Source organism: Lissotriton helveticus, chromosome 7 (genome assembly GCF_964261635.1).
Source record: "Lissotriton helveticus chromosome 7, aLisHel1.1, whole genome shotgun sequence".
NCBI classification, from domain to species: domain Eukaryota; kingdom Metazoa; phylum Chordata; class Amphibia; order Caudata; family Salamandridae; genus Lissotriton; species Lissotriton helveticus.
Window position 1 is genome coordinate 1,111,943,597 of NC_136068.1, and position 12,154 is coordinate 1,111,955,750.

Consider the following 12,154-nt stretch of genomic DNA (forward strand, 5'->3'; position numbering starts at 1 on the left):
TTAACACCTTTTGAAAAAGAGTGTGTGATCGTTGTCCAGTAATTTCATCAGGGAGAGAGTTCCACAATTTTACTGCAGCAATTGAAAAGGATCTCCTGCCCCATCTCATCCTTTCAAACCTAGGAACAGTAAGAAGATGCTTTCTTGCTGACCTGAGATTCCTAGTAGGGACATAATGGTGAAATAGAACTTTGATGCCATCAGGACCCAGGCCATAGTAAACATTATGAGTGAGGCAGAGGGTTTTGAACATGTTCCTGCGGACCATTGGGAGCCAGTGCAAAGAAAGAAGAGAGGCAGAGACTGAATGGTGTTTAGGCAAGCCAATCACCAGCCCAGCAGCAGCATTTTGCACCAGCCACAGGCGCCTCTGCTGTCCCTTATTAATGCCTAAATAAAGGGCATTACAATAACCCAATATGGACAGTATTAGAGCAACGACAACTTGTTTACGTGCCACAAGCGAAAGAAACTGCAAGATCTTTCTTATAAGCCTTATTAGCCCAAAACAGGTAGCCACCGTCCTGCTACTCTCCAGATTCAGGGACAAAGAATTGTCCACCAGGACTCCCAATTCTTTCCATGGGAAACGGGGTTTGGGTAAGTGCCCAGAGAGTTGGGCCACCACTCCCCGGACCAGATGTCCGCCTTGTCCCCAAAAATAAGAACCTCCTTCTTCTCGCCATTCAGTTTCAGATAGTTTTGAACCATCCAAGACAAGACTGCTTGAATACAGTTTTTAAAATTGCAAGCGACGTCACTGATGTTATGAGTGATGGACACCATGATCTGCGTGTCATCCGCATATGACAAAACATCCAGACCACAAGATTTTACCACCTTTGCCAGCGGGGAAACATAGATATTAAACAACGTGGGGCTCAAGGAAGAGCCCTGAGGCACAAAGCATAAAAGGGGAGTTGGATCCGAGTAGAAATTGCCCAATTTCAATGTTTGGGTCCGCTCACTAAGGAAAGAGGTGAGAAGCTCTAAAGCCGAGCCCCCAACACCTCTCTCCCTGAGCAGTTCCACAAGTCTCAGTGGGGATAAGGTATCAAAAGCTGCGGTGAGATCGAGTAGAATTAGTAAGGTGGTATGACCTGCATCCACCTGTGTATGGATGTTATCAACCACCGCAGTGAGCACAGTTTCAGTGCTATGACTGCTTCTGAACCGGTGTTGAGAACCGTCAAGAATTTGATGGTCCCTCTAGTAGGCACTCAGATGAGAATTCAAATACGATTCTAAAATCTTTGCTGGAACCGGCAAGAGGGAGATGGGACGATAATTTTTCAGTTCCATTGGGTCCAAAGAGGTCTTTTTTAAAAGTGGCCTAACTACTGCCGCCTTCCAGGCCAGGGGATATTGTCCCTCCGAGATGGCTACGTTTAGGACAGTGGTAAGATGCGGTAGAATAGCACCTTTTACACTTTTTAGGACTTTCAGGGGGCAGGAGTCCATTGGAGATCCAGACTTACAGCCTGATTCATCAAGCTAAATTGCACTTGCAGAGGGCAAGATTCTCAGCATCTTGCCTTTTGCAAGTACAATTTTTGCATTTGGGATTCATCATCCCAAATGCAAAATTCGCTATTAAAGAATTCGCACATTTGCGAAGAATTGCATTTAAGGAATCTCTATTTGAGATTCCTTAAATGCAATTCATGAATCATTTTAAAATTGCGAAATTGCAATTTTGGGCCGCTATTTACCGAGAGGTCAGACCTCGTGGTAAATAGCAAAAACTTAGAAAAATGCATTTAAATGCATTTTATTAAAGTTGCATGTTACACACACACATGTCCTTTGGACATGTGTGTGCGCAACACCAATGTAGATTACATTTCAGGGGTGCTACAGGGTGTCCTTTGGACACCCCTGCACCCTTGAAATCGCATCCTTATTTGCGATTAGCTAATTGCTAATCGCAAATAAGGAATAACTCCCCATGCATTCCTATGGGCCTTTAGGCCCATAGGAATGCATGGGGAGTTATTCCTTATTTGCGATTAGCAATTAGCTAATCGCAAATAAGGAACATGTAGGAATCGCAATATTTTTTGCAATTCCTACATGAATCCCGTTTTGCAAGTCCTTGATAGCGATTCCTTATGAATCTCTATTAGGGGCTCGCAAAACGGGAGAATGATGAATCTGGCTGTTAATTCCTTCTAATAAGTGGTCTGTAATCTCTGATGACAAACTTGGAAAGGAGAGTAAACTAGGAGTTGCGTTATTGCTGGAGCTTTCCATAGGATGGATTTCAGCCTGGGCATCTAGGTCCTTATTTAGGTCTAAGGCTTCCAGCTGGGCAAATATGTCTGAAATCTTGGTGCAAAAGAAAGCTGAAAGCCTGTCACAGAGCTCTGGTGAAGACTCCACAGGGTCAATAATTGAAGGAGAGATAAGGGAGTTAACAGTGTTAAAAAGCTCTTTGGAGGATTTAATCGACTAAGAAATTTTAACAAAGAACCTTCTCTTCTCCTTCAAAATAGCTGCTTTATATACTTTGTACATTATTATACGACTATGTAAATTTTCTAAAGGTTACAGTTTGTTTTTCATCTTCATCTTCTGTTCTAAAACACGTAAATGCTTCAGCATAACTTTATTGTTTTTAGCATAGTTTCTCATTGCTACATATATCATATATTCTAATAATATCCATGCTTTTACGAGGCAGTATCTAAACATGAGTGTGCAAATGAAATTTATTTTGGTAAGCAAACATCTCTTTATTTTGTCTCATCCATTTAAGGTGTCATAAATCAATACTGCTGGTAGGAATTGGTGAAGATGGATGCAAGAACCATCAACGTCATGCACTGTCCTCTGTGGTATCAGAGGTTCAGACCAGCTGTTGCTTACGTGAACCCTGCTGCTCTCACATTCATAGGAAGCATACAGCCTGATTCATCATTCTCCCGTTTTGCGAGCCCCTAATAGCGATTCATAACGAATCGCTATTAAGGACTTGCAAAACGGGATTCATGTAGGAATTGCAATAAATATTGCGATTCCTACATGTTCCTTATTTGCGATTAGCTAATTGCTAATCGCTAATAAGGAATAACTCCCCATGCATTCCTATGGGCCTACAGGCCCATAGGAATGCATGGGGAGTTATTCCTTATTTGCGATTAGCAATTAGCTAATCGCAAATAAGGATGCGATTTCAGGGTGCAGGGGTGTCCAAAGGACACCCTGTAGCACCCCTGAAATGTAATCTACATTGGTGTTACGCACACACATGTCCAAAGGACATGTGTGTGTGTAACATGCAACTTAGAAAAATGCATTTAAATGCATTTTTCTAAGTTTTTGCTATTTACCGAGAGGTCTGACCTCTCGGTAAATAGCGGCCCAAAATTGCATTTTCGCAATTTTAAAATGCTTCATGAATTGCATTTAAGGAATCTCAAATAGAGATTCCTTAAATTCAATGTAATCTACATTGGTGTTACGCACACACATGTCCAAAGGACATGTGTGTGTGTAACATGCAACTTAGAAAAATGCATTTAAATGCATTTTTCTAAGTTTTTGCTATTTACCAAGAGGTCTGACCTCTCGGTAAATAGCGGCCCAAAATTGCATTTTCGCAATTTTAAAATGCTTCATGAATTGCATTTAAGGAATCTCAAATAGAGATTCCTTAAATTCAATTCTTCGCAAATGTGCGAATTCTTAAATAGCGAATTTTTCATTTGGGATGATGAATCCCAAATGCAAAAATTGCACTCGCAAGAGGCAAGATTCTGAGAATCTTGCCCTTTGCGATTGCAATTTAGCTTGATGAATCAGGCGGTTGGTCTTTAGCGGTGACTGGGAGCAAGAGCCACCACTCAGAGCCACCATAAGGAAACAATGCACTGGGGTTCATCACTCTATAGGGGCCACTGCAAGACTCCTGTATCCCTGCCTCGAGGTCACGCTGGCCCTAGAATCCCATCCCATAAAACGAGGCAGAAGATCCTAGGTACAAAGAGCACAATAAAGGGAATCTGTTGGAAGAATAGAGCCTGTGCACGTTTATACCCATGCCATCTACATTTTAAGGGTGCTGAGGCAAAAAAAACACAGTTTAAACTACAGAGTCGTGTTGCTAGGGAAACACAGAGCAGGGCTGTATGCTCTATCAAGCCATGAAGTGGGGTATTACTATCCCAGCAGGGGGTATTTTATATTTGTTTTGATTAGTGGTGCTGCTGCAACTTGCACTAGCCACGGTGGAGGACGGTCAAAGTATTTATGAAATGAATACCGTATTATTGCGTAAACATGCAGGTCAATTTGGTTATTCCCTTTGAGTGGAAATGTACTTTTCTTACTATTATTATTCGAGTTCAGACTCTGTTGTCATTGTGAATAGAACCATTTCTCCTTGACGTCTCCTGTGCTTCCCTTGGTTGATATAGTGTAGAATACTTCGGTAACACATTTACGTGGCCTCGGAAATGGAATTACAGCCTCTGGTTGATGTTGCATTTTCATGCATTCTTGCAATGGTCTTGTGGAATTTTGCAGTAGTGCAATAGGAATGATACATTGAGATACAAGTCTATTTTGTATTGGAAGGCCTGGTTTCACGGGAAGCCGCTGAGCCTTCTTGTACATGCACAAACTGTCTTTTCACACAATATCACCGCCACAGAGTCACTTCCCAATACTGTAGTTAAACCTGCTTCTGCCCTATTCTGCTCCATTGACCACAGAAACCATATAATAGTGCTGACCAGAGATCTTTTGTTAAATGGTGCGTACTCTCATGAGAAATGTAAGTGAGATTACATGCTGCCTCTAGCAAACTTGCCCCATCCTCTCCCTACCCACGCATAGCACGCTGGAACCAAAAAGGATCCTCTTTTCAAAAATTGGGCTTCTGTGTGACAATTGTATATATGATGACGGTATATGTTGAATATTGGATTTAGAAGCAGATATTTAATAACCCAGTTAATTTATTCTTGAGTTGCAAAGTAGAGGCCTGGTTTCCTATTTATGTGTATGTGTTTTTAGGTCTCGCGACCTATCGATGCGCGCATGCGCATCGAGCGGAGCGAGAATTCAAGCGGCGAAAACATCATGAAACCACCAGCTTTTTGCTGGCGTTTTCATGAAGTTCATGTGAACCACGTGTTCAAACATGAACGCGCATCAGCCTCCCTCCATTTGCCGCACAGCACATCAAAGGGCTTCGCCCAGCGTGTGCTCTGCGGCTTCTCCTCCCCTAATTATGCCGCACACAGCCTTCCTTTCATTTCTCCTCCCCCTCCCCAGCCAGCTTCCCCCAGGCCGTGTTCCCTCAGATATGCTATTGCATATCGTTTGCTACCTCTTGTATTTTGTTGCTCTTGATACTTGCACAACTGTCACTATTGCCTCATGTAACGTAACGTTTGCTTTTGTAACATGCTCACTTGTAATTTTTGCTTCATGTATCACTACTGTTGTCCGCACTATATAAAAACGCCTCCCTCGCTCTTCTGCTGCCGCCATTGCCTTGGGCTCTCGCGCTCCTTTCTCCCTCTCTCCCGCTGCCTTGTCCTCCCACCCCCTCCCTCTCCAGTGCGCGCTCCACTCGCATCTGCCTGCTGCTCCGACCCAGCAATGCCGAGAAGCTTGTTTCCTCTAGTAACATATCGTTTGCTCCCTCTTGTTTGTAATTTGCAGGAATTATAACATCTAAGTGAATTATATGGACTTCAACCCATGGGATGTATAAGCATTAGTACAGTTACTGAGTTACAGTATAATACACTGTTCGTGGGACAGCGCTCAATACCCATGTAAATAATACTCTCTCGGGGTTCTGAAGTTATATGCAATATATTCGGTTTCGCCTAGAATTATTATTATGCCATAAAAAAACTATATAATATGCATACCTTTTTTGGGGTTTCTTATTACCAGTTCTTGAGTTGATGTGTGCTTTTTGGCTGAAGAGACCAGATGCGTTCAGCAATACATGCTTATTTTCTGAACTCTTTCTCCCCGCCCCTCCCCCCCCCTCCTCCATCGTAGCTCTGTCTGCTCCCCCCAACCATCCACCCCTTCCAGCAGAAGCTTGGTGTTTACATCCACTTCCTGGTGTTTTCTACACAAGGTGATTTGTGGAATTGAGACGACATAGATCTCGACACACACACACCAGCCGTCCGAGATTGGCGGCACGCTTGCTTTCCTTGCAATAACTGCTTACGTGACAACGCGCCTGCATCAATGTCAGATTACCCCAACTACTTCTGTTAATTACAGCCTCACACCCATCCACTCTGACACAACCGCACTGAGCAACATCGCTTTTTTGTTGGCAAAACTGACTACGAAAAGTTGGAAGGAAAGAAGGGTCTTTTAATCTTTGATCGGCCTAAGGTCGACACCTGGTGGTTTTATGTGGCAATTGCATCGTCTTGACATATTTTCCGTATATTGTAACGCCACAAATAACAAGCATTGGCATTGCCAATAGGTCTCGCTTGTGGGACCTTATAAGGATTTAGTTTTGCAGCACAATATCCGATTATGCAACAAGGATATTGTGCTGCAAAACTAAATACTTCTAAGGTCCCACAAGCGAGACCTATTGGCTATGCCAATGCTTGTTTATTTCAGCCACCAGTAAATTTTCCTGAAGGGGTGCCATGGCGTTGCTACCCATCAGCGGCCCGTACAAGTGGTGGGCCAGGTGTGGGGCGATTTTGACAGATGATGACGAGGGAACATTATTTATTTAATTTTCCCTCTTGGTCGTCTGTCGAATCCCCCCCAATCCAGCCGCACCCCAGCACCACTCTTACCTGCACGGGCCACTCCTGTTGCTACATGTAAAGGATAAAGGTTTCATTTGGGAAATACACCTTTCCTTCTTGGGCAGAAGCATTCAATACTTTTGAAAATGATGTTTGGCCATAGTTACAGTTGGGTATTGACAGGGCAGCTAGCCAAAACTAGTGGCTATCCTGTCCGCCAGCCTCTTGCATCCCATGTCCAGGTACCGCCGTTCATGGTTTTCGAGATGCTGGAGTTGCCACCTGCATTGCTATTGTGAAGACTCTCTCTGCAGACCTATCTCTGCTGTCCATAGGACCACCATATTCAGGGCTGTGACTGCAATGCAATTCCCACCACTGGTTCTCCTGTATGGATTTGCATGTGACCCATGGCAGTCCCAGGCTGCGGAACACTGACAGACAATTCTCCACTGGTGGGGATTTTCCAAAAACAATCCCTGCCAAAAGGAGTGCCAGGGTGACACTGCCTTATACTCCTGGAAATAGACGTGATATGGTCGAGCGGTTGCCCTTCAGGTTTGCCAGGTGATTAATTACAACCATTATTTAGTGCTCGGTGGACCTTGTGGAACCTGCCTTTCATTTCTTCAGACAAATACCTGTATTAGTTTGTCTGAAATCATGTCCAGTGTTTAAATGCTAGATTGTATTAGATATTGTTGAAGAAAATCTGCCCATACCAATACGAAGTCTATAAAAGTTTAATAACAAAAATATCTGTGAATTGGCCGCAACAAGATCCCCTCACATCCCAATGAGCATTCAGCTATGGAGGCAAAGACGAAACACAAATATATATGTTTCCAAACATAGCTATCTAATGCGAACGTTGTTATGAAACTTAAAAAGAGGAGTTACTCCACAGGTCATGGTAGGGTGTGCAAACGACCATCAAAAGAAATGTAACCTTTCGTCTATAGGCAAGCTATTCAGGCTTCCAATTCCAGGTACAAGAAGACTTCACATGTCAGAGACAGACAGAACTTGGAGACACAGTTATCACTGAGCAGAATAAATGCTGCATCAGGTACAGTGACAATAAGTCAATATTTTGGATTTCATAATATCATTCCCAAGTGTTCCCAATTTTGACAGGCATAAAAACTGAGACACAGGGTGAAGACGTGATTTACCCTGATTCACACAATGTGATAAAGTGGTGGAAGACAACATGAGAAATAAGGTCGCCTGGTTCCACCGCAATGACTTGACCATGGTTGGCACTTCTCAAATTGGTGTCTGCCAATAGGCAAGAATTGTCCTTGCTGCAGTTTGTTACTGGGCCATGTGACTTTGCTCTGCAAGCTCTGGGACTGTTCTCCGGGTGTATCTTTCAATGTGGATCTGTTAGAAATGGGGGTCTCTAATTGGCAGAGGTAGGTACCTTTGTCCAAATAGGGACCCTTGCTTCTAGTCAGGGAAAGGGGATACACACTTTAGATAACCCCTGCTCACCCCCTTGGTAGCTTGGCATGAGCAGACAGGCTTATCCCAAAGGCAATGTGTAAAGTATTTGCAACAACACTCACAGTAAAATAGTGATAACACCACAAATGGACACCACACCGGTTTAGAAAGTAAAGTATCTTTATCTAAACTTAACAAGACCAAAACAACAAAAATCCAACATACAAGGATTAAGAGAAATGGCTTTCAAAAGGTTTTAGCAACTGATCCCATAGAAAACTATGGATGCGTGATTTCTTGCAAAGTACCTGTTGTTGCAACAAAATTCAGCAAGCCAAACAGTTGCAGCGCTGGGAAGCGGCGAAAAACAAAGAGATGCGTCGATTGCCGAGACCTTCGTGGATGCGATGCAACAGTTCTGCAGGACACAGGGGAGTGATGCGTCGGGTCCGGTCTGTAGGGGGAAGCGGTGCGTCGATTCTGAGACAACTCTGATCCATGGGTGATGTGTCAGGGAAAACTTGCCACACAGGGACGATGCGTGGAAATCCGGGATGCGTCGGCGAACAATGCGGTGGCGTTGAGCGACGCTGCGTCGATTTCTTCAGCTGTCATCCCTCGATGCTGTGATTCTTGCAGCGGCGACAGGCACTGGATCAGTTTCAGCAGTGGTGCGGCGGTGTGAGGAGGAGATTCTTCTCGCACCATGGTGTTGTATTAGAAAAACTGTCGCAAGAAGAGCGATGCGTCGATTTTCTTGCTGTTGAGTTGCTTTCTAGCTCCCAGTAGCGGAAAAAACCTCCAGAGGCCACACACAGTCACAGGCACTCCTGGCAAGTCAGAACTCCCAGCAAGGAAGTTCAGGGGAGCTGGGGGTGAAGTATTTGTGTTCCTGAGGCTTCAAAACAGGAGGCAAGCTCTACTCAAGCCCTTGGAGACTTTCCTCAAGCAGGGGACACAGCACACAGCAAAGTCCTTCTCCTTTCCTTAGCAAAAACATCAACAGTAGGCCAACCCCAGACACACAGCAAGGGCAGTACTTCTCCTTAGTTTCTCCAGCTCTCCTACTTGGCAAATGTTCCTATTAATTCCAGAAGTAGTCTAAAGTCTGGGGTTTTGGGTCTGATACTTATACCTCAAAATGTTTTTGTTCTTTTTGTGCAAGGGGATCCGAGCCCAGTTCAAACCAGTCCTGGGGGGCACTCTGAAAGTGCACAACATCCATTGTCATTGTGAGTCTTGGCTCCAGACACACCACAGGGGGACAGAGCTCGCATTGTGGAAGACAGACACAGCCCTATTCAGGTACAGGTGCTACTTCTCCCATGACTCCAAATGCAGATCAGGCCTATTCAGCCTAGTGTTGACTTATCCAGACTCCTGGAGCCACTGTACCTCCCTAGCCTGTGTCACTCTAAAGCCAGACAGTCAATCCACAAACAGGCAGAGGCACACAGGATGGTTGAACAAGAAATTAGCTACTTCCTAAAAGTGGTATTTTAAACACACAATTTAAAAACTATCTTTACTAAAAAAAATTGTTATTAAATCCTGAGTTCAAGGATACTTAACTTCATTTTTCTATCTTGTCCCTATTGGAAGATATGCTTGCAAAATGTTACAAAGCATTCCCCATTCTGTCCTGTGGGGCAAGATAGCCTTTTAATAGTGAAAACTAAATTGGCAGTATTTCACTATCAGAACATGTTACACACATCAGTACATATCCTACCTTTCACATACACTGCACCCTTCCCAGGGGAGTACCTTGTCCCTACCATAGCTGCTTCATATATGAAAGAAAAGGGAAGATTATGGCCTGGCAAGTGGGTGCATTTGCCAAGTCGACATGCAGTGGCAGGCCTGAGATATTTTTTCAGCGCTACTTGTGTCGGTGGCACAATCAGTGCTGCAGGCCCACCAGTAGTATTTGATTTATCAGCCCCGGCACACCCAGTGCACTTTACTAGGGACTGACCAGTAAATAAAAATATGCAAATCAGAGAGAATCAATCATGTTCGCAATTTACACAAAGAACATATGCACTTTAGCACTGATTAGCAGTGGTAATGTGCCCAGTGTTCTAAAACCAAAAACCGTTATTATATACGGGGTAACCCAACAAAAGTCCTAGGACCTGGGTATCAAGTGTTACAGTAAAAATTGGTACTAGACGCTAGCTCCAGAATACAGTTATTAGTACTTTGTTGCACAATTCAATTCAGTTTTATTCCACATGCGATTAAATCCTGTCTTGAAGATTTTTGGAAAAAAGGAGAGAAAACAAATAGCCCAAAATAATCAGATGTCCAAAAACACACAATTTTCTCATAAAGGTATTAAAAGTAGAGGAAAAGAAACTCTACCATTTATTTTATAAAATTCCTCATCATTTATACAGTATATACAAACACAAGTTTATGAAAAGCAGAAATCGGGGTTACCAACTAGTAACGTGCATAGAATAGAGTGAAAAGATTATTAGTGCTCGTGTAGGACAGAAAATGACCAAGTGGGTCTAGAAAAAAGGTGTTTCAGTTGATTTTTAGAATCCAAGGTTGAATAATCCTTAGAAAGGTTCTGAAGGAGCCTGCCCTTAATGTTTATTCTGCAAAAAATGTAATTCTTTCTTGCTATATCACGATGAACAGTTCTTCCGTTGCTCTTATTTTTAAGGGAAAAAGGCGGGGGACAAGGGCACAAAAGATGCAGGCTCCAGGTGGGGGACTGGTTGTCGACGTTTCGACCCAAGGATAAGAAGGGCAGTTAATATCCTCATACACGGGTCTTCATCAGGACGGGATGGTGAAGGGAGGGGGCTTAGTTACATTAAATTCATGTAACCCCAGTGGTGTGGACAGGCACCTGAAAAAACAAATATAAGGGCTAAGTTTCTCAAACCAACAACTTGAAGATCAAAAAAAGGGGGGTATGGATACCCACTAGGCACTCACCCATTAATGGTGTGCCATGCGCAAAAGATCAATTGGTTACGAAAGCCGTCCAGGCGGGCTCTCGAGTGCTGAAAAAAGGGGAGGGGAAACACATAGCCGTCAGTGCTGTGTTCCCAATGTAATTAAAACTACATAGAACATGAATCAAAACAAACAAGACAAGACTGAGCAGTCCTTTATATGACCGCTATTTAGAATCACCCACGCTGACAAAGACGGCGGGTGTGGTCCGATGTGTTTTAAAGCAGTGTCTGTGAACAAGAGCGTATTATTAGTCAATCGGACTGTCAGTCCGAAACAAAAGGCTGTTAAGAGCCTGACGTTACCGCGTGCATAGACATACCTCTATTATCGAACTGCACGGGACGTCAGTGGGGCTCAGTCCGCTGCCGACCGCTGAGAGGTGCTCAGGCTCTGCCTTCTCAGGGTTAGACGCCACGGCAACGTGCACGCCTCTGTTTACGAGTACTTTCTCCAGTACCCACCATTCGATATTGAGCAACTCTAAAGAAGCTTTGGAACGTCTTGGGAAAACTCTAAAAGACTTTGACACTTTCACACAATCAAACAAACTAGATAAGTTAGCCAAAGATCTGAAATTCTACGACAAAAAAGCTGTCTATCCATACCTGGCTGAAGGTTATTATAAACAGGAGTCCCAGGGTAGGTTTTCAACCCGGGGAAGAGGGGGATACAGAAAGTATACTACTTTCTCCGATTCCTCTGCCACCAGTAACTCCGAGAACGAACAGGAAAGACCAGGAACTAGTAGCAGTACATACCCTGAGTATTCAAACACTTTTTTAGAAGAGGAACAATGGGGAGGATACCAAGGCAGGGGTCTTCCCTGGGGGAGACCCAGGGGACGCGGACAATCCAATTGGAATCAAGGAAGGGGTGCAGCAGGGAAGAAACAGGTCCACTTCAGGCAGGAGGCTCATGGGGAAATCAGAACCCGGCAGAAGCACTACAGGTGGTAACATTCCAACCAGAATCTA